A 22,223-nucleotide genomic window follows, 5' to 3' on the forward strand; every position below is an offset into this window, starting at 1 on the left:
TAAATCATGTGGTAGAGGATCCCAAATGTATGGGCATGGGTACACAAAGCTCAGCCTCAAAAGTTGGGTTCAGGAAATACAGAAAACCGAGTTGGACAGAAACCAAACAGAATTTAATGCATAATGTTGCCCCCTCAGACTCCTCTGAACTATCTGACTGACCCCTTTTCCCCTCCACAGTTTTTTTGCTACTAGATTGCTTGGGTGTCTCTTTTCCCTTTGCAGGTCCCTTATCCTTACCCATGCCAATGACCCCATTTCCAACACCTACAGACGGCTCTACTCTGCTTCTGCTCCCCGACCCCCAAACGATGTTTACCTGGTGCGACAGTGCGGCCAAGGAGCAGAGATGGCGAAATGTGACCTTAAGTTGGCTTTCCATTTGCTACCGATTCATCCTACAGATTTTCCATTACAGGGCATGCAGTTCTGGGGGGCCATCTCTGTTGACAAGGTTTTGCCGATGGGGTGTGCCATTTCCTGTGCCTTACTCTAAAACTTTCAGTACTTTCTTGCAATCGGTCTTCATGAAATCCTGTGGCCATCTGGAGGTGTTTCACTATCTGGATGATTTTTGTTTGTGGGCAGTAAAGACTCCATGCTGCTTTTGTTACAGGGGGACAATATTACAGCGCTGTAGCGAAACCGACCCAAAGTAACAAAAACTTCCCCACTGGTCCAAAACACCCTTCCGGCCCAGCAGGAAAACATCCGGTGCCCACTATGGCCAGTCCGGCCTGCATGGGCCAATTGACAAAGCTTGACGTAAGCTCAACAGAGCTATGAGTGTTTTTTGTGGAAACATGAACATCATTGTGATCCCGGGCATAAAAGAGGAAGAGGTTTGTCTTTTTGGGGTGACGGGGTACATCTTTCACAAAAGGGGGATGCATATTATATGACGGAATTGTGTGATGTGGTTAGCTGCTTATGGCATGAAAATACCTGGTGCAGACGAAATCCCCAATTATGTGATTTGTGGAAGTGGAGCAAGGGAGAGGGGCAGAAAAACGCCCTCCCGGATTTTTCTAGGTGGCGGTCTTTTGGGGGTGGAGAGTCACATGCAAGCCTATGCATACCCAGAGTGGGGGAGAGAAGAACGGAGTACTGGTGACATAAGATAGTTTGCGGTTTGTTGTCGAGCGAGGAAAGAGTTTTTGGGAGAAAAAGGAAGGAGAGGATGTACACTGATGGCTAGAGCGATCGACCTTGAAACTAGTTAACTGGGTTCGAGTCTCGGCAATGACGCTCAAGCTTCCTGTGATTCTGGTCAAATCTCCCTGTGTCTATCAAAAATCAATGTGTCCATCTGTAAAGAAACTGGTGCTCATGTAATGCCCTCTGATAACAGGCCCAGACTGGCCGTTGCGGGCACCGGGCAATCCCCCGGTCGGCCGCATGGGTGGGGGCCGGTTTTCGGTCCCAGGGGGCCTTTTTAGGTCTCGTCCTTTTCCATTGCGGCCATACACTTTCATGGCCATCTGTTCCTGTTCCTAATGGCCCTCCCTCCTCCCCCAGCACAGAGCGCGCATCGCGGCCGCACAGCACATCAAAGGGCTTCTCCCAGCGTGTGCTGTGCGGCTTCTCCTCCCCTAATTATGTGGCCGGCCGTACTTGTGTTTCCTGGCCGCTTCCCGGCCGATCAACTTGTATCAGTTTGCTTACATTACCATGGTTTAAGGCACACATAATTTCCTGTATCATGCCTTGCACTCCCTACCTTCTCGGGACATTCTTTGCACTTGTAATCATAGCAAACAAGGCAACTTTCGGATCAGCTACGGTCAGACAGCTATCTTGTTCGCTGTCCTTGTTTTCGACGTTTTATGTTCTCTTCCTAAGCCTTACATCAGTGACGGCCCTTCGCTAGCCTTGCACACCAAAGCCTGTGATGTCACTTATATCACAGTTGCTTGAACTAGATTACCTACCCATGCCACCTGAATTTGGCACACATTTTATATTCTCTTGCTGGACATCTCATGCCGTATCGTTATTTTTACTCCTCAATTTCCACACCTGGCATTAGTTTCTTTTCATGCCTTGCACCATTTTGTCATGCTTTACTCTACTCATGCCTTGCAAGCCCTGAACCTATTATCTTCCCTACCCAATCTTTCCACCTGATATCTTCACATGCCATATACCTGTATTCTCCTCCTATGCATATGCACCCGTTATCGTCTCTCACATCAGGAAGGTTTTGTTTCCCATGCCTGCTCCTTGCATCAATCTCATGCTCTGCACCTGAAATGTCACATCAAAGGTTCTGTGCCACTTTCACCCACACAGCAACACTTACAGACACACAACGCCACTCACACCCACGCAAGCCCACTATCATCCACGCAACACCACACTCACCCACGCAACGCCACTCACCCAAGCAACACCACTCACACACGCAACGCCACTCATCCACGCAACCCCACTCATACTCATCCACGCAACCCCACTCATCCACGCAACGCCACTCATCCACGCAACGCCACTCACCCAAGCAACACCACTCACACACGCACACACAACTCACCCACGCAACGCCACTCACACACGCAACGCCACTCACACACACAACTCCACTCACACACGCAACGCCACTCACACACGCAACGCCACTCACACACGCAACGCCACTCACACACGCAACGCCACTCACATACGCAACGCCACTCAGCCACGCAACGCCACTCAGCCACGCAACGCAACTCACACACGCAACGCCACTCACACATGCAACGCCACTCACACACGCAACGCCACTCACACACGCAACGCCACTCACACACGCAACGCCACTCACACACGCAACGCCACTGACACGCGCAACGCCACTGACACGCGCAACGCCACTGACACACGCAACGCCACTCACACATGCAACGCCACTCACACACGCAACGCCACTCACACACGCAACGCCACTCACACACGCAACGCCACTCACACACGGGTGCAGATTGTGGGTGCAGATTCAGAGAAAACTCAGCAGCACCACCACCATTGCAATGCAATAGGTCTCGTTTTAACGCAAATTTAATCTATAGGCCTTGTAAATGGCAAAGCCTTTTATTTATGTTCCAAAAACCAGAACGCAAAAATAAAGGGCATAATCATTTACAATGCTAATAGTTCAGACTCGCGTTATTGCGAGACCTATTGCATTTTCAATGCTTGTTTGTTACAGGGCCGTTTTTTGCAGCGGCCCTGTAACAAAATCGCCCGAAAACCGGCCCTGGCAAAGAGCGCGGTCCACCCCTAAAGCTCCCCTGGGGGGAGGGGGTCCAGCCAAGCACTTTGCCAGGGCCGGTTTTGGTTCCCAGTCCGGCCCTGTCTGATACCTGATATCTTCGGGTCTAGTTCACGCTATATACTCTAAAATAAAAAAAAAGATGGCAAGAGCCCAAGGAGTGCAACAGGGAAGCATGGAACAAGATATGATGGCTTAGGGGATTAAAAGTTGGCATGAGGTGTGAGTGGTCGCAGGATGTATGGGAAGGTCCTTAATTGCAAAGTTAATGTTAAATGTTGATTAAAAGTTCAATACATATTTGCAACTGTGTCCTAATAAACAGCCTTTTACGCTAAATCATGGTCATGGTGTGTTTGTTGTGACACGAAGTTCCTGCAGTCATTTAGATGAAACTTGCAACCTGCTCTTTTGATTCTGAAAGCCTGGCTCAGCCTTTTATCCTTCATAGATGAAAAGAGTTTTATTAAATTGGGTTTTGTAACATCTGTCAAGTCCCTTCCCGGATGAAAGCACAAGAAAATATAAAAAGATAAAATCCCACTGTGTTTGACTGGCATTTTAGCTACAGGGATGTCCTAGTACTTAACTGGCGCCCCCTGGAGGAGCCCATAAAATATTCTGTGGTGGATTTGACAGGTTCACTTTAAAATATGAATTCTGCCAAGAGGACCGAAAGTAGGTGTTGAATAAAACTTATTTTGGAGTGTGAAATTGAAGGCAGCGGTTTGACGCTTCCTGCCACATATGAGGGAACAGCACTGAGGCCAATGTTCGTTGGAAGCCGTTCATGCTGCGGGTCAGGCAAGGTTTGGTTCACTTAACTTTAGGAGGAGAAAAGGAGGGAAATAAAGACACGAGAAGTGGGGGAGGAATGAAAGGAGGAGGGAGGACGGAAATGAGGAGCAGGAGGAAGTAGGGAAGGAGGTATAAAGCAAGGTCAGGAGGTGTGGAAGTAGGATTGAGAGAGGGAAAAAGTGAGGATCAGAAAGAATGAAGGCTGGAGGGTGGAGGGCAGGGGAAGGAAGCAGTAATAAATCAAGGGAAGGAGAACAGGAAGACAATGAAAAAAGGTCGGAAGGAAGAAATGAGGAGCAGAAGGAATGAAGGGTGAAGGGCATGAGGTAGAGAAGGAATAAACAAAGGGAAGCAGGTCTTGAAGAAGGAATGAAAGAAGGACGAACAGAAGAAGTGAGAAGCAGAAAGGAGGAGAACAGGAAGGAGAAGAGGGTGTAAAGCAGGAGAACAAGGACTGGCAGAGGAGCAGAAGGAATGAAAGGTGGAGGGCAAGACCAGGAGAGGGAATAAAATAACAGAAGGAGGTCTGGAAGAAGGAATGAAAGAAAGACGAAGGAAAGAAGTGAGGAGCAGAAGGAATGAAAGGGGGAGTACAGGGGGAGGAAGGGACAGAATAAACCGAGGAAAGGAGGTCTAGAAGTAGGGATGAAAGAAAGAAGGAAGGAAGAAATGAGGATGAGTAGGAATGAAGGGTGGAGGGCATGAGATAGAGAAGGTATAAGGGAAACAACCATTTCAACACAGTCATTACAGCGCACTACCTTTACAACGCAGTCATTACAATGCAGTCATTACAACGCAACACAACATGCTTTACGTTGCATGCCATTACAGCGCAACCATTACAACGCATGTCACTACAACACATGCCATTACAACGCATAATAAGGTAAGTAATGGGAAACAGTCATTTTTATCCCTACACTATCCAACACTTACCCTACTGTTATAATCCCTGAAGTAGGAACAGTAATTAATACCCCTCCACTATCCAACACTTACCCTACTGTTGCAATCACTAAAGTAGGAATAGAAATTAATACCCCCCCACTATCCAACACTTACCCTACTGTTGCACTCACTGGAGTGGGAATAGAAATGTTTACCCTTACACTATCCATCACTTACACTACTATTGCCCTAAAAGTATTATGCGTTTTAATGGTATACGTTGTAATGGAATGCGTTGTAAGTGTAGTTTCTAAAAATGCGCTGTGATAGCATGTGTTGTAAAATCATGTGTTGTAATGGATGTTGCGATGTAAAAACCACATTGTAAAGGCATGCGTTGTAAAAGTTTGCGTTGTATTGTGTCCTAATCGAAAAAGGGTGGAGGGCAGGGGGAGGAAAAAGGAATAAAGCAAGTGAAGGAGAACAGAAAGATGCAATGAAAGAAGGAAGGAGGGAAGAAGTGAGGAGCAAAAGCAATGAAGGGTGGGGGAAGCGAAGGAATAAACTGAGGGAAGGGGGGCTAGAAGTAAAAATTAAAGAAAGACAGAAGGAAGAATTGAGGATCAGAAGGAATGAAGGGTGGAGGACATGAGGTAGAGATGGAATAAACAAAGGGAAGGAGGTCTGCAAGAAGGAATGGAAGAAGGAGAGAGGGAAGAAGTGAGGATCAGATGGTATAAAGGGTGGAAGGCAAGGGGAGGAAAAAGGATTAAAGCAAGGGAAGTAGAACCGGAAGACGGAATCAAAGAAGGACGGAGGGAAGACATAAGGAGCAGAAGGAATGAAGGGAGTAGGACAGGAAGGGAAAGAGCATGTAAAGCAGGAAAACAAGGCATGGAAGAAACAGCAGAAGGTGTGAAAGGCAGAGGGCAGGACGTGGAGAGGGAATAAACAGAGGAAAGAGGAGGAGAGCGAGGCCTGGAAGAAGGACAATGGGAAGAAGTGCGGCGGAGAAGGAATGCAGGTGGGAGGAAGAGAAGGAATAAACTGAGGGAAGGAGGTCTAGAAGTAAGGATGTAAGAAAGACGGAAGGAAGAAATGAAGATCAGAAGGAATGAAGGTTGGATGTTGAGAAATGAAAGAGGTAATAAAGCAGGAGAAGGAATGAAAGGAGGTCAGGGGGTGGAAGTGAGGACCAGAAGGAAAGAAGGGTGGAGGGCAGGTGGTGGTAGAGAAAAAGGAAGAGAAGGTGGTCTGGAAAAGGAATGAAAGAAGGATGGAGGGAAGGCGTGAGGAGCAGTAGGAATGAAGGGTGGAGGGCAGGAGGTGGAGAGGGAATCAAACTGATTGAAGGAGATCTGGAAGGAGGAATGAAATAAGGACGGAGGGAAGAAGTAAGGGGCAGAAAGAACGAAGGCTGGACGGCAGGAGGTCGAGGAAGAATAGACTGAGGAAATGGGATCTGAAAGAAGGAATTAAATAAGGTTGGTGGAAGAAGTGAGAGTCGGCAGAAATGAAGGGTGGGGACAGGAGGTGGAGAGTGAATAAACTGAGGAAAGGAGGTCTGGAAGAACTAGTCGGATGAGAGGAAGTAGGGGAGAAGGAATAAGGAAAGAGGGGGCAAATAAAGAAGGTGAAGAATGAACAAAGGGATAAGAAAATGGGAGGATTAAAGAAAGCAAGAACGGAGAACAGGAAGGAAGGGAGGGAAAAAGAGGAGGAACAACAACACAAGGAATGGAATCATGTGGATGGAAGGAAAAGAGACAGGAAAGGAAGGAAGATGGGGGGATGGACGAGAGCTAAAGAGAAAGAAGGGCATGTAAAAAGAAGGAAGGAAGGACTGACAGAAGGAAGGGAAGCGAAGGAGAACGTGTGCTCTTGTAGCGAGGCTAGAACTGCGGTCCTGAGTTTCAATCCACTCTTTGGCACTTGACTACGCATCTTAGAATTCTGGGAAAACCACCCTTGTGCCTAAACGTGCAAGTTTGTGAAATGCAAACAGGGGCTGTTATGTTATTGTGCACTTCAAACTGTAAAAGTGTGCTACATGTTCATAATCTAGCGCCTCGTAGTCCCATGATATGTAGCGTTCATTCACTCCGCAGCTAAGCATTGCACTAAATAAATACTAAACGAACCTGCATAGAGGGAAGAAGAAAGGGATGGAGAAGGGAGAAAGAGAAGAAGGAGAAATATGTGATGCAGGATAGATGGAAAGGGAGAGAAAGAGAGGAAGATAAAGAACATAATTTAAGGGGAATGAGAAAAGAAGGGCTGTGGGAATGAAGGGGGTGACATAGAGGGCGACAGGGGGGAAGGGTGAAATGATGGAAGGACGTGGAAGAGAAATGTAATGAGGAAAGAAAGAAAGAAAGAAAGAAGGAAAGAAAGAAAGAAAGAAAGAAAGAAAGAAAGAAAGAAAGAAAGAAAGAAAGAAAGAAAGAAAGAAAGAAAGAAAGAAAGAAAGAAAGAAAGAAGGGAAAACGGAGGGAAGAACAGATACCCTAAGAAGAATTGAGGAGATTACACCCAGCCTCAACATGCTTGACAAGAAACATTGAAACATTGACTAGACACCGAAAGTCCTTACATGCCGACACGAAATATGGAGCATGGCCCTTTAATAGAAGAACCAAGCACACCTGGGAAGCAGAATGCAGCTGCCCCCCAGATGGGGGTAGGGGTGCAGCAACTCCGACGTTTGAAAAGACCCCACGGATGTCACTCCCGAGCTCCATGGTATCTCAAAGGAAGTATCATTGAGTGTGGTAACAGGGATACCTGCTGTTGGAGCGCCTCGAGGTTTAGGTGACCAAGCGCTATAAAACAGCTAGTCATTAATATTCATACACGACTAATACGAAATTCTAAGATGACATCTACCCCCCCCCCCCCCCACCATGCCCGAGACGAATTTGGGGTCATAGTGACACATCACAAAATACCAACATGTAAAAGAAGAAATACGAATTAATACCCAAAGGCAACATCTCTGAGAAGAAATATATAGAAATCACAGCCAATTCCATACCCCGTCTTGTGAAAGAAGAAATGTAAAAAAAAATCGAACCTCCAATACGTCCGGGAAGAAGTAAGGATAAACTTACTTCCACGTGCACTGTCTATTCCAGCTTGCACTCTCGAGTGTAATGCTGAAAGCACTGTGTGGGAGTTGTATAGCGCCTCGTACCTGCCCGCGCTGCACTCCAGCGCTCTATGGACCCCACTCGGTGGCGGGGGAGTCTCCAGACCCCGATCACTGCCCGCGGCTCTCTTTGCCTCGCGGATCCCTCCTGGTGACTGGTCTAGCTCCCGGATCCTTGCCCGGGGCGGCGCTGGCTCGTGTTGCGTGTCTCGTGCCTCGATGCCGGCCGTGGTGTGGGCGTGGAGGGCAGAGCTCCCTGGTCCACTCTGTTCTCGAGAGAAAGCCCTCGCAGAGCCTCCTCCTGCCGTGGGAGGGAGGGAGGGCTGCCCCTCCAGCGCTCTCACTCGGAGACAGACTGGTGCACTCGGAGACAGACTGGTGCACCCGGTGCCAGCGCTGCTCGCAGAGAGGCCAGGCTCCCCAACCCAGGCTCGGTGCACTCAGTTCCAGCGCTGCCAGCAGAGAGGCCAGGCTCCCATCCCAGCCAGGCTCACACCACAGGCTCTGGTTCACTTGTTGCTAGCTCTGCCCGCAGTGAGGCCAGGGTCCCATCCCAGGCAATCTGACACCGCAGGCTCGGTGCACCCAGTACCAGAGCTGCCAGCAGAGAGGCCAGGCCCCCATCCCAGGCAGGCTCACACGCCAGGCTCTGGTGTACCCAGTGCCAGCACTGCCAGCAGAGAGACCAGGCTCCCCTACAAGGCAGACTCACACCACAGGCTCTGGTGCACTTGTTGCCAGCGCTGCCCGCAGAGAGGCCAGGCTCCCATACCAGGCAGGCTGACACCGCAGGCTCTGGTGCACCCGGTGCCAGCGCTGCTCACAGAGAGGCCATGACAGGCTCCCATCCCAGGCTCGGTGCACCCGATGCCAGCGCTGCCAGCAGAGAGGCCAGGCTCCCATCCCAGACAGGCTCCCATCCCAGGCTCGGTGCACCCGATGCCAGCGCTCCCGCTGTCAGCAGAGAGGCCAGGCTCCCATCCCAGGCAGGCTGACACCGCAGGCTCTGGTGGACCCGGTGCCAGCGCTGCCAGCAGAGAGGCCAGACTCCCCTACCACTACCAGGCAGACTCACGCCCCGGGCTCGGTGCACCCGATGCCAGCGCTGCGCTGTCAGCAGAGAGGCCAGGCTCCCATCCCAGGCAGGCTGACACCGCAGGCTCTGGTGGACCCGGTGCCAGCGCTGCCAGCAGAGAGGCCAGACTCCCCTACCAGGCAGACTCACGCCCCGGGCTCGGTGCACCCGATGCCAGCGCTGCCAGCAGACAGGCCAGACTCCCATTCCAGCCAGGCTGACACCCCAGGCTCCGGTGCACTGTGCGCATCTTCACCCGGGCAGCCGAGGGCGGCGTGTACATCAGCCTGCCTCACTGTGAAACACAGTCCAAGCCCAGCCAGAGCCTGGTACTGGGCACCTGAACTACAGTCCTATCTACAGACCTTCCAACGGGCAAGGGTCTCTGGGAGGTCGGTGGGGCTGGGATAGAATCAGCCACTTGTCAGGGCTACTGCTGAAAGGTTACCAGTGCTAGATCTGCGTCCAAGAGATGGTAGGACCAGGGGCTGAGTCAGCCCTTGAAAGGGTGGCAATGTCGGGGCTGAGTCAGTCACAAGCCACGTCTGTATATGAATGGATGGAAGAAGTTGGTCACAAGGCAAGCCCACTTATGGAAAGAGGCGAGGGCCACAACGAAACCAGTCGTAGTTCAAGCTGACCTCTGAATAGCTGTCAAGGCTGGGGTTGAGTCAGTCACAAGCCTTGTCTGTATATGAATAGATGGAAGACGGTGGACACAGATGGCCACATTTTAGGATAATTTCTGAAAGACCGGTAGGTCTGGTGCAGAGTCAGTCCGGAGCACTGGAACTGAAAGGCATGTGGACTTTGGGTAGAACTAGTCACATCTCAGGATCACCGCTGATACGCCAGTAGGACAATGCTTTATATGGGCAGGTGCTCACAGGTACTGAGTATCTGCACTTCTTTCATTTTAACCAGAGAGTGCATGCACTTCTCAGTGCAGGTTCAATCCTTTTCATAGAAGAGTGCTGGTACTTCTCATCAGCACACATGTACTTTGGGGCAATGTGCACCCACACTTCTTTAATTCCATTTCAAGCACTGCCAGTAGGAATGGGGACGGGTCAACCACATGTCAGGATAGCTGAATTCTGTAAAACCTGTTGGTGCTTGAACTGCTTTCCTCATCCCCTGTTCACCTTGGCCCAGACCCAGACCGCAGAGTATTTAACACCCGCAGAGAGTAGGATTACCGGTACCCACAAGCTCATAGGTTCACTTCTGGAGAAGCAAGCTACAACATCAGGCCAAGATGAAAACCGTGAACATTTCCCTTAACCCTTCTTACAAAATGACGGTCCACTACTGATACAATCATTCTCAAATAGGAGCCCTTAAGAAGCCCCAAAGCTGATGACTGTACGGAACGAATCATGTGTTGGCTGTGCACCTCTAAACAGGAGTGTTGTCTTCAATAAACCAAATATATACAAATAGTACATGTTTATTATTTCATTGTAAAATATTTAGCAACCAGTAGGCTATTAAATATTTTATAATGAAATAATAAATATGTACTATTTTGATATTTTTATATCATTAATTTATATTTCCTTATATTTTAACCTATTTTAAACAATGAACTATTTTGATTTAACATTATTTCCTGTGGGGTTTTATTTAAAGTCCCTACCTCGATCATTTTCTATGGGACAGTGTTGCTGTACCAGTGGTTGGCCATGTGTAGTGCTGCAATTGCTACAAAAGTGTAAATTACTACAAAAGTGCAGTTCGTGAATCCTGAAAAATAGTAAACGTATTCAAAAGTGTAAACTGACTAATAAGTGCAGTTTGTGAATCAGGCCCAGTGTTTATGTTTTCCTTGCAGAGCTCAGCCCCACCCAACGCCTCTTAGCTGACCCAGCCCCAATCCCGGGGGACATGTGTGAAGCACAGATAAGGTGCACAAGGGGTGTCCACCAGAGCTGCACCCTCCCTGGATTACTGTCAGCCTGCAGCAGTGTCACCTTACAGGGGCTGAGAACAGTCTGCAAACGTTTATATGTGAGTGAGTGAGTGAGTGAGTGAGCCACCATTGAAGTGTTTTCAGTCAGTCAAAGGAATGAGTGAATCTCCTTAGACGTACATGAGGACAGTGATACAGACTGAAGGGAAATCAGTTGAGACATACTAGGGTACTGAAGAGGGCATGAGTGAGACCAGACTGATGTGTATGATGCTAACGATGAGGAATAAGGGAAACTTCATTGAACTGTGTGAGGTCAGAGTGTGAGAATGTGTGAGACTTCACTGAAGTGTATGAGTATAGATTGTGGGAAAGAATGAGACTCCACTGGTGTTAAGGAGTCAAGAGTGTGGGAAAGAGTGAGACCACACTATAGTGTACCAGTAGAAAGTGTGGAAATGAGTGAGACTCCACTGAAGTGTATGAGGCCTGAGTGTGGGAAAGAGTGAGACTCCACTGATGTAAAGGAGTCAAGAGTGTGGGAATGAGTGAGACCACACTATAGTGTACCAGTAGAAAGTGTGGAAATGAGTGAGACTCCACTGAAGTGTATGAGGCCTGAGTGTGGGAAAGAGTGAGACTCCACTGGTGTTAAGGAGTCAAGAGTGTGGGAAAGAGTGAGACCACACTATAGTGTACCAGTAGAAAGTGTGGAAATGAGTGAGACTCCACTGAAGTGTATGAGGCCTGAGTGTGGGAAAGAGTGAGACTCCACTGATGTAAAGGAGTCAAGAGTGTGGGAATGAGTGAGACCACACTATAGTGTACCAGTAGAAAGTGTGGAAATGAGTGAGACTCCACTGAAGTGTATGAGGCCTGAGTGTGGGAAAGAGTGAGACTCCACTGGTGTTAAGGAGTCAAGAGTGTGGGAAAGAGTGAGACCACACTATAGTGTACCAGTAGAAAGTGTGGAAATGAGTGAGACTCCACTGAAGTGTATGAGGCCTGAGTGTGGGAAAGAGTGAGACTCCACTGATGTAAAGGAGTCAAGAGTGTGGGAATGAGTGAGACCACACTATAGTGTACCAGTAGAAAGTGTGGAAATGAGTGAGACTCCACTGAAGTGTATGAGGCCTGAGTGTGGGAAAGAGTGAGACTCCACTGATGTAAAGGAGTCAAGAGTGTGGGAATGAGTGAGACCACACTATAGTGTACCAGTAGAAAGTGTGGAAATGAGTGAGACTCCACTGAAGTGTATGAGGCCTGAGTGTGGGAAAGAGTGAGACTCCACTGGTGTGTAGGAGTCAAGAGTGTGGGAATGAGTGAGACCACACTATAGTGTACCAGTAGAAAGTGTGGAAATGAGTGAGACTCCACTGAAGTGTATGAGGCCTGAGTGTGGGAAAGAGTGAGACTCCACTGATGTAAAGGAGTCAAGAGTGTGGGAATGAGTGAGACCACACTATAGTGTACCAGTAGAAAGTGTGGAAATGAGTGAGACTCCACTGAAGTGTATGAGGCCTGAGTGTGGGAAAGAGTGAGACCACACTGGTGTGTAGGAGTCAAGAGTGTGGGAATGAGTGAGACCACACTATAGTGTACCAGTAGAAAGTGTGGAAATAAGTGAGACTCCACTGAAGTGTATGAGGCCTGAGTGTGGGAAAGAGTGAGACTCCACTGGTGTGTAGGAGTCAAGAGTGTGGGAATGAGTGAGACCGTACTATTGTGTACCAGTAGCGAGTGTGGGAATGAGTGAGACTCCACTGAAGTGTATGAGGCCTGAGTGTGGGAAAGAGTGAGACTCCACTGGTGTGTAGGAGTCAAGAGTGTGGGAATGAGTGAGACCACACTATAGTGTACCAGTAGAAAGTGTGGAAATAAGTGAGACTCCACTGAAGTGTATGAGGCCTGAGTGTGGGAAAGAGTGAGACTCCACTGATGTAAAGGAGTCAAGAGTGTGGGAATGAGTGAGACCACACTATAGTGTACCAGTAGAAAGTGTGGAAATGAGTGAGACTCCACTGAAGTGTATGAGGCCTGAGTGTGGGAAAGAGTGAGACTCCACCGATGTAAAGGAGTCAAGAGTGTGGGAATGAGTGAGACCACACTATAGTGTACCAGTAGAAAGTGTGGAAATAAGTGAGACTCCACTGAAGTGTATGAGGCCTGAGTGTGGGAAAGAGTGAGACTCCACTGATGTAAAGGAGTCAAGAGTGTGGGAATGAGTGAGACCACACTATAGTGTACCAGTAGAAAGTGTGGAAATGAGTGAGACTCCACTGAAGTGTATGAGGCCTGAGTGTGGGAAAGAGTGAGACTCCACTGATGTAAAGGAGTCAAGAGTGTGGGAATGAGTGAGACCACACTATAGTGTACCAGTAGAAAGTGTGGAAATGAGTGAGACTCCACTGAAGTGTATGAGGCCTGAGTGTGGGAAAGAGTGAGACTCCACTGGTGTGTAGGAGTCAAGAGTGTGGGAATGAGTGAGACCACACTATAGTGTACCAGTAGAAAGTGTGGAAATGAGTGAGACTCCACTGAAGTGTATGAGGCCTGAGTGTGGGAAAGAGTGAGACCACACTGGTGTGTAGGAGTCAAGAGTGTGGGAATGAGTGAGACCACACTATAGTGTACCAGTAGAAAGTGTGGAAATAAGTGAGACTCCACTGAAGTGTATGAGGCCTGAGTGTGGGAAAGAGTGAGACTCCACTGGTGTGTAGGAGTCAAGAGTGTGGGAATGAGTGAGACCGTACTATTGTGTACCAGTAGCGAGTGTGGGAATGAGTGAGACTCCACTGAAGTGTATGAGGCCTGAGTGTGGGAAAGAGTGAGAGTCCACTGGTGTGTAGGAGTCAAGAGTGTGGGAATGAGTGAGACCGTACTATAGTGTACCAGTAGAAAGTGTGGAAATAAGTGAGACTCCACTGAAGTGTATGAGGCCTGAGTGTGGGAAAGAGTGAGACTCCACTGATGTAAAGGAGTCAAGAGTGTGGGAATGAGTCAGACCACACTATAGTGTACCAGTAGAAAGTGTGGAAATGAGTGAGACTCCACTGAAGTGTATGAGGCCTGAGTGTGGGAAAGAGTGAGACTCCACCGATGTAAAGGAGTCAAGAGTGTGGGAATGAGTGAGACCGTACTATTGTGTACCAGTAGCGAGTGTGGGAATGAGTGAGACTCCACTGAAGTGTATGAGGCCTGAGTGTGGGAAAGAGTGAGACTCCACTGATGTAAAGGAGCCAAGAGTGTGGGAATGAGTGAGACCACACTATAGTGTACCAGTAGAAAGTGTGGAAATAAGTGAGACTCCACTGAAGTGTATGAGGCCTGAGTATGGGAAAGAGTGAGACTCCACCGATGTAAAGGAGTCAAGAGTGTGGGAATGAGTGAGACCACACTATAGTGTACCAGTAGAAAGTGTGGAAATGAGTGAGACTCCACTGAAGTGTATGAGGCCTGAGTGTGGGAAAGAGTGAGACTCCACTGAAGTAAAGGAACCAAGAGTGTGGGAATGAGTGAGACCACACTATAGTGTACCAGTAGAAAGTGTGGAAATGAGTGAGACTCCACTGAAGTGTATGAGGCCTGAGTGTGGGAAAGAGTGAGACTCCACTGGTGTGTAGGAGTCAAGAGTGTGGGAATGAGTGAGACCAAACTATAGTGTACCAGTAGAAAGTGTGGAAATGAGTGAGACTCCACTGAAGTGTATGAGGCCTGAGTGTGGGAAAGAGTGAGACTCCACTGATGTAAAGGAGTCAAGAGTGTGGGAATGAGTGAGACCACACTATAGTGTACCAGTAGAAAGTGTGGAAATGAGTGAGACTCCACTGAAGTGTATGAGGCCTGAGTGTGGGAAAGAGTGAGACTCCACCGATGTAAAGGAGTCAAGAGTGTGGGAATGAGTGAGACCACACTATAGTGTACCAGTAGAAAGTGTGGAAATGAGTGAGACTCCACTGAAGTGTATGAGGCCTGAGTGTGGGAAAGAGTGAGACTCCACTGATTTAAAGGAGTCAAGAGTGTGGGAATGAGTGAGACCACACTATAGTGTACCAGTAGAAAGTGTGGAAATGAGTGAGACTCCACTGAAGTGTATGAGGCCTGAGTGTGGGAAAGAGTGAGACTCCACCGATGTAAAGGAGTCAAGAGTGTGGGAATGAGTGAGACCACACTATAGTGTACCAGTAGAAAGTGTGGAAATGAGTGAGACTCCACTGAAGTGTATGAGGCCTGAGTGTGGGAAAGAGTGAGACTCCACTGATGTAAAGGAGTCAAAAGTGTGGGAATGAGTGAGACCACACTATAGTGTACCAGTAGAAAGTGTGGAAATGAGTGAGACTCCACTGAAGTGTATGAGGCCTGAGTGTGGGAAAGAGTGAGACTCCACTGATGTAAAGGAGTCAAGAGTGTGGGAATGAGTGAGACCACACTATAGTGTACCAGTAGAAAGTGTGGAAATGAGTGAGACTCCACTGAAGTGTATGAGGCCTGAGTGTGGGAAAGAGTGAGACTCCACTGATGTAAAGGAGTCAAGAGTGTGGGAATGAGTGAGACCACACTATAGTGTACCAGTAGAAAGTGTGGAAATGAGTGAGACTCCACTGAAGTGTATGAGGCCTGAGTGTGGGAAAGAGTGAGACTCCACTGGTGTGTAGGAGTCAAGAGTGTGGGAATGAGTGAGACCGTACTATAGTGTACCAGTAGAAAGTGTGGAAATAAGTGAGACTCCACTGAAGTGTACGAGGCCTGAGTGTGGGAAAGAGTGAGACCACACTGGTGTGTAGGAGTCAAGAGTGTGGGAATGAGTGAGACCACACTATAGTGTACCAGTAGAAAGTGTGGAAATAAGTGAGACTCCACTGAAGTGTATGAGGCCTGAGTGTGGGAAAGAGTGAGACTCCACTGATGTGTAGGAGTCAAGAGTGTGGGAATGAGTGAGACCACACTATAGTGTACCAGTAGAAAGTGTGGAAATGAGTGAGACTCCACTGAAGTGTATGAGGCCTGAGTGTGGGAAAGAGTGAGACTCCACTGATGTTAAGGAGTCAAGAGTGTGGGAATGAGTGAGACCACACTATAGTGTACCAGTAGAAAGTGTGGAAATGAGTGAGACTCCACTGAAGTGTATGAGGCCTGAGTATGGGAAAGAGTGAGACTCCACCGATGTAAAGGAGTCAAGAGTGTGGGAATGAGTGAGACCACACTATAGTGTACCAGTAGAAAGTGTGGAAATGAGTGAGACTCCACTGAAGTGTATGAGGCCTGAGTGTGGGAAAGAGTGAGACTCCACTGAAGTAAAGGAGCCAAGAGTGTGGGAATGAGTGAGACCACAATATAGTGTACCAGTAGAAAGTGTGGAAATGAGTGAGACTCCACTGAAGTGTATGAGGCCTGAGTGTGGGAAAGAGTGAGACTCCACTGGTGTGTAGGAGTCAAGAGTGTGGGAATGAGTGAGACCACACTATAGTGTACCAGTAGAAAGTGTGGAAATGAGTGAGACTCCACTGAAGTGTATGAGGCCTGAGTGTGGGAAAGAGTGAGACTCCACTGATGTAAAGGAGTCAAGAGTGTGGGAATGAGTGAGACCGTACTATAGTGTACCAGTAGAAAGTGTGGAAATGAGTGAGACTCCACTGAAGTGTATGAGGCCTGAGTGTGGGAAAGAGTGAGACTCCACCGATGTAAAGGAGTCAAGAGTGTGGGAATGAGTGAGACCACACTATAGTGTACCAGTAGAAAGTGTGGAAATGAGTGAAACTCCACTGAAGTGTATGAGGCCTGAGTGTGGGAAAGAGTGAGACTCCACTGATGTAAAGGAGCCAAGAGTGTGGGAATGAGTGAGACCACACTATAGTGTACCAGTAGAAAGTGTGGAAATGAGTGAGACTCCACTGAAGTGTATGAGGCCTGAGTGTGGGAAAGAGTGAGACTCCACTGGTGTGTAGGAGTCAAGAGTGTGGGAATGAGTGAGACCACACTATAGTGTACCAGTAGAAAGTGTGGAAATGAGTGAGACTCCACTGAAGTGTATGAGGCCTGAGTGTGGGAAAGAGTGAGACTCCACTGATGTAAAGGAGTCAAGAGTGTGGGAATGAGTGAGACCGTACTATAGTGTATCAGTAGAAAGTGTGGAAATGAGTGAGACTCCACTGAAGTGTATGAGGCCTGAGTGTGGGAAAGAGTGAGACTTCACTGATGTAAAGGAGTCAAGAGTGTGGGAATGAGTGAGACCACACTATAGTGTACCAGTAGAAAGTGTGGAAATGAGTGAGACTCCACTGAAGTGTATGAGGCCTGAGTGTGGGAAAGAGTGAGACTCCACTGGTGTGTAGGAGTCAAGAGTGTGGGAATGAGTGAGACCGTACTATAGTGTACCAGTAGAAAGTGTGGAAATGAGTGAGACTCCACTGAAGTGGATGAGGCCTGAGTGTGGGAAAGAGTGAGACTCCACTGGTGTGTAGGAGTCAAGAGTGTGGGAATGAGTGAGACCACACTATAGTGTACCAGTAGAAAGTGTGGAAATGAGTGAGACTCCACTGAAGTGTATGAGGCCTGAGTGTGGGAAAGAGTGAGACTCCACTGATGTAAAGGAGTCAAGAGTGTGGGAATGAGTGAGACCGTACTATAGTGTACCAGTAGAAAGTGTGGAAATGAGTGAGACTCCACTGAAGTGTATGAGGCCTGAGTGTGGGAAAGAGTGAGACCACACTGGTGTATAGGAGTCAAAAGTGTGGGAATGAGTGAGACCACACTATAGTGTACCAGTAGAAAGTGTGGAAATAAGTGAGACTCCACTGAAGTGTATGAGGCCTGAGTGTGGGAAAGAGTGAGACTCCACCGATGTAAAGGAGTCAAGAGTGTGGGAATGAGTGAGACCACACTATAGTGTACCAGTAGAAAGTGTGGAAATGAGTGAGACTCCACTGAAGTGTATGAGGCCTGAGTGTGGGAAAGAGTGAGACTCCACTGATGTAAAGGAGTCAAGAGTGTGGGAATGAGTGAGACCGTACTATAGTGTACCAGTAGAAAGTGTGGAAATGAGTGAGACTCCACTGAAGTGTATGAGGCCTGAGTGTGGGAAAGAGTGAGACTCCACTGATGTAAAGGAGTCAAGAGTGTGGGAATGAGTGAGACCACACTATAGTGTACCAGTAGAAAGTGTGGAAATGAGTGAGACTCCACTGAAGTGTATGAGGCCTGAATGTGGGAAAGAGTGAGACTCCACTGGTGTGTAGGAGTCAAGAGTGTGGGAATGAGTGAGACCACACTATAGTGTACCAGTAGAAAGTGTGGAAATAAGTGAGACTCCACTGAAGTGTATGAGGCCTGAGTGTGGGAAAGAGTGAGACCACACTGGTGTGTAGGAGTCAAAAGTGTGGGAATGAGTGAGACCACACTATAGTGTACCAGTAGAAAGTGTGGAAATAAGTGAGACTCCACTGAAGTGTATGAGGCCTGAGTGTGGGAAAGAGTGAGACTCCACTGGTGTGTATGAGTCAAGAGTGTGGGAATGAGTGAGACCACACTATAGTGTACCAGTAGAAAGTGTGGAAATAAGTGAGACTCCACTGAAGTGTATGAGGCCTGAGTGTGGGAAAGAGTGAGACTCCACCGATGTAAAGGAGTCAAGAGTGTGGGAATGAGTGAGACCACACTATAGTGTACCAGTAGAAAGTGTGGAAATGAGTGAGACTCCACTGAAGTGTATGAGGCCTGAGTGTGGGAAAGAGTGAGACTCCACCGATGTAAAGTAGCCAAGAGTGTGGGAATGAGTGAGACAACACTATAGTGTACCAGTAGAAAGTGTGGAAATGAGTGAGACTCCACTGAAGTGTATGAGGCCTGAGTGTGGGAAAGAGTGAGACTCCACCGATGTAAAGGAGTCAAGAGTGTGGGAATGAGTGAGACCACACTATAGTGTACCAGTAGAAAGTGTGGAAATGAGTGAGACTCCACTGAAGTGTATGAGGCCTGAGTGTGGGAAAGAGTGAGACTCCACCGATGTAAAGGAGTCAAGAGTGTTGGAATGAGTGAGACCACACTATAGTGTACCAGTAGAAAGTGTGGAAATGAGTGAGACTCCACTGAAGTGTATGAGGCCTGAGTGTGGGAAAGAGTGAGACTCCACTGGTGTGTAGGAGTCAAGAGTGTGGGAATGAGTGAGACCACACTATAGTGTACCAGTAGAAAGTGTAGAAATGAGTGAGACTCCACTGAAGAGTATGAGGCCTGAGTGTGGGAAAGAGTGAGACTCCACCGATGTAAAGGAGTCAAGAGTGTGGGAATGAGTGAGACCGTACTATAGTGTACCAGTAGAAAGTGTGGAAATGAGTGAGACTCCACTGAAGTGTATGAGGCCTGAGTGTGGGAAAGAGTGAGACCACACTGGTGTGTAGGTGTCAAAAGTGTGGGAATGAGTGAGACCACACTATAGTGTACCAGTAGAAAGTGTGGAAATAAGTGAGACTCCACTGAAGTGTATGAGGCCTGAGTGTGGGAAAGAGTGAGACTCCACTGATGTAAAGGAGCCAAGAGTGTGGGAATGAGTGAGACCACACTATAGTGTACCAGTAGAAAGTGTGGAAATGAGTGAGACTCCACTGAAGTGTATGAGGCCTGAGTGTGGGAAAGAGTGAGACTCCACCGATGTAAAGGAGTCAAGAGTGTGGGAATGAGTGAGACCACACTATAGTGTACCAGTAGAAAGTGTGGAAATGAGTGAGACTCCACTGAAGTGTATGAGGCCTGAGTGTGGGAAAGAGTGAGACTCCACTGGTGTGTAGGAGTCAAGAGTGTGGGAATGAGTGAGACCACACTATAGTGTACCAGTAGAAAGTGTGGAAATAAGTGAGACTCCACTGAAGTGTATGAGGCCTGAGTGTGGGAAAGAGTGAGACTCCACTGATGTAAAGGAGTCAAGAGTGTGGGAATGAGTGAGACCGTACTATAGTGTACCAGTAGCGAGTGTGGGAATGAGTGATACTCTACTGAAGTGTATGAGGCCTAAATGTGGGAATGAGTGTGGCTGCACTGTCGTGTCTGAGACCAGTGACTGGTGGTGAGCGAGGCTCCACTGAAGTGAATGAAACAAGATTATGGGAATGAGAGAGGCTGCACTGAAGTGTTTGAAGCCATAGTGTGGAAATGAGTGAGTGTGGGGATGAGTGATACCCTACTGAAGTGTTTGAAGCCATAGTGTGGAAACGAGTGAGACTCCACTGAAGTGTTCGAGTATAGAGTGTGGAAATGAGTGAGACTCCACTGAAGGGTATGAGTGTAGAGTGTGGGAAAGAGTGAGACTCCACTAATGTGAAGGAGTCCAGAGTGTGGGAAAGAGTGAGACCATACTGAAGTGTACAAGTAGTGAGTGTGAGATTGAGTGATAAACCACTGAAGTGTATGAGGCCAGGCTATGGGAATGAGTGACACTTCACTGACATGTCTGAGACCAGTGACTGGGGAATGAGTGAGACTCCCCTGAAGTGAATGAGGTCAGAGACTGGGTATATGTAAAACTCCAGCTAAGTGTTTTTAAGTAATTATTTAACTGACGACGTAATCTATAAAGCTTCTCTCAACACATTGGACAGAGCACTGTGTTTGGGAGGGGCCAGAACACAATAAACACAACACATCCTTGTGTGATGACTCCAATTCCAGCCTCTGAGAAAACCCTGGACCCACATGGAAAGGACCCCTCCAAGGCAGGGGGGGCTTCTCCATGTGGGCGGAGGAGTGTCGCTCCACTCTACTCTACAGTATTTGGCTGTATGCCACTCTACTCTATGCCACTCTAGTGTACACCATTCCACTCTATGCCAATACACTTTACATCACTCCAATATATGTCACTCTACACCTCTCCATCCTACAGTATTCCACTGTACTACACTTCACTCTACACCACTCTACTATATAATGCTCCCCTGTATGCCACTCCACTCTACGTCATAATACTTTTTGCCACTCCACTGTAGCATGCAGCCTACATGGAGAAAGTGGCCTCCCCACAGACGTTGTGTGGCCGGAGTCCCAGCCAATCACAGCGCTGCCGTTGCAGCAATGTGATTGGCTTAGGGGAGGGAGGGAGGCTGCCTGCTCCCTGTGAGGAGCAGAAACAACGCAGGACGACGCAGGAGCGGGCGGGCTGAGGTAAGTTAACTTAAAAAAAAATATTTAAAACATGTGAGAATGTTTATTCTCTGTGTCATGAATGTTCTGGGGAGAGACATCTTGTGGGAGCCTTGACTTCCAGCCTGTTCTCTGTTGGAGAGGGAGTTTCCTGGCTGCATGGATGCCCTGCTCTTCAGTGCCCCCACCCAGGGCCAGCTTTAGCGCCGGTGGCACCTGGTGCGAAAATGTTTGTTGGTGCCCTAATTACCTCCTTCTCCACTGATTCCCTCACTACCACCCTTTAACAGTGTCCCTCAGGTCTCCATAACCACTCTCTCTCTCATGCCTTTCTTTTGTTTTATAGCGCCACTCATACCTGTGTAAGGTCACAGCACTTTACTACACATTACACAGAGACAATGAATCATAAGTGTGTAAAGCAGTGCATAGGAAATGTTACATCAGACACAGAACTACAAGGTGTAGGAGTCACAAGTGATCCCTACTGGTAGACAGTATAGTTAGTTTAAGTGTGCTTGGTCTGAAGAAGCACAAACTCAGAATTTAGAACGTAACACCATGGTTGGGGTTTGACTTTACTAATAAGAATTGATTTCCACCCAAGTTAACACTTTTTGAAAGATAATGATAAAATCATACCGTTTTGATCTATATCTTGCAGTTTACATACAGCTCTTTGATGATAGTAAACTGTCACATATTAGGATTTAAACTTATAAACTGCAAGTAACAAAGGAGGCTCTCTGACAGAAGCAGTAACACACTGACCTATTTATATTATATGTACTTTCTGCTCGGCATGGTACACGTGATATGCAGTGGGCATTTTAACCCCCTGCACTACTTTATGATAAGTCAAAACTTCCACTGGACAAAACTCCGATCTCTCTACAGCGGATCCATAAATCACCTGAGTTATCTTGACATTTTTATGGTTGCCTGAATAATGCTGGAGGCAAAGAACTGGACAGCAGGTGCTTTTAAAACCATTTTGTACTTGAAAACACAGCAGCAC

General features: G+C 47.9%; 1 protein-coding gene across 3 annotated transcripts in view; it reads right to left on the reverse strand.

Moving 5' to 3' along the window:
* Positions 1-8,409, reverse strand: part of LOC144770744 (chemerin-like receptor 1) — a 39,842-nt gene extending 31,433 nt beyond the window's left edge. The window contains exon 1 of one of the 3 annotated variants that reach the window (XM_078655487.1): positions 8,050-8,409. The gene's annotated coding sequence lies outside the window, so the exon portion shown is untranslated. Of the gene's footprint in view, positions 1-8,012 lie in introns of all 3 variants that reach the window. The other 2 variants (XM_078655486.1, XM_078655488.1) reach the window with 2 other exon arrangements.
* Between the last annotated feature and the right edge of the window lie 13,814 nt (positions 8,410-22,223).

The sequence above is a fragment of the Lissotriton helveticus genome, chromosome 7 (assembly GCF_964261635.1).
Source record: "Lissotriton helveticus chromosome 7, aLisHel1.1, whole genome shotgun sequence".
In the NCBI taxonomy this organism is placed as follows: domain Eukaryota; kingdom Metazoa; phylum Chordata; class Amphibia; order Caudata; family Salamandridae; genus Lissotriton; species Lissotriton helveticus.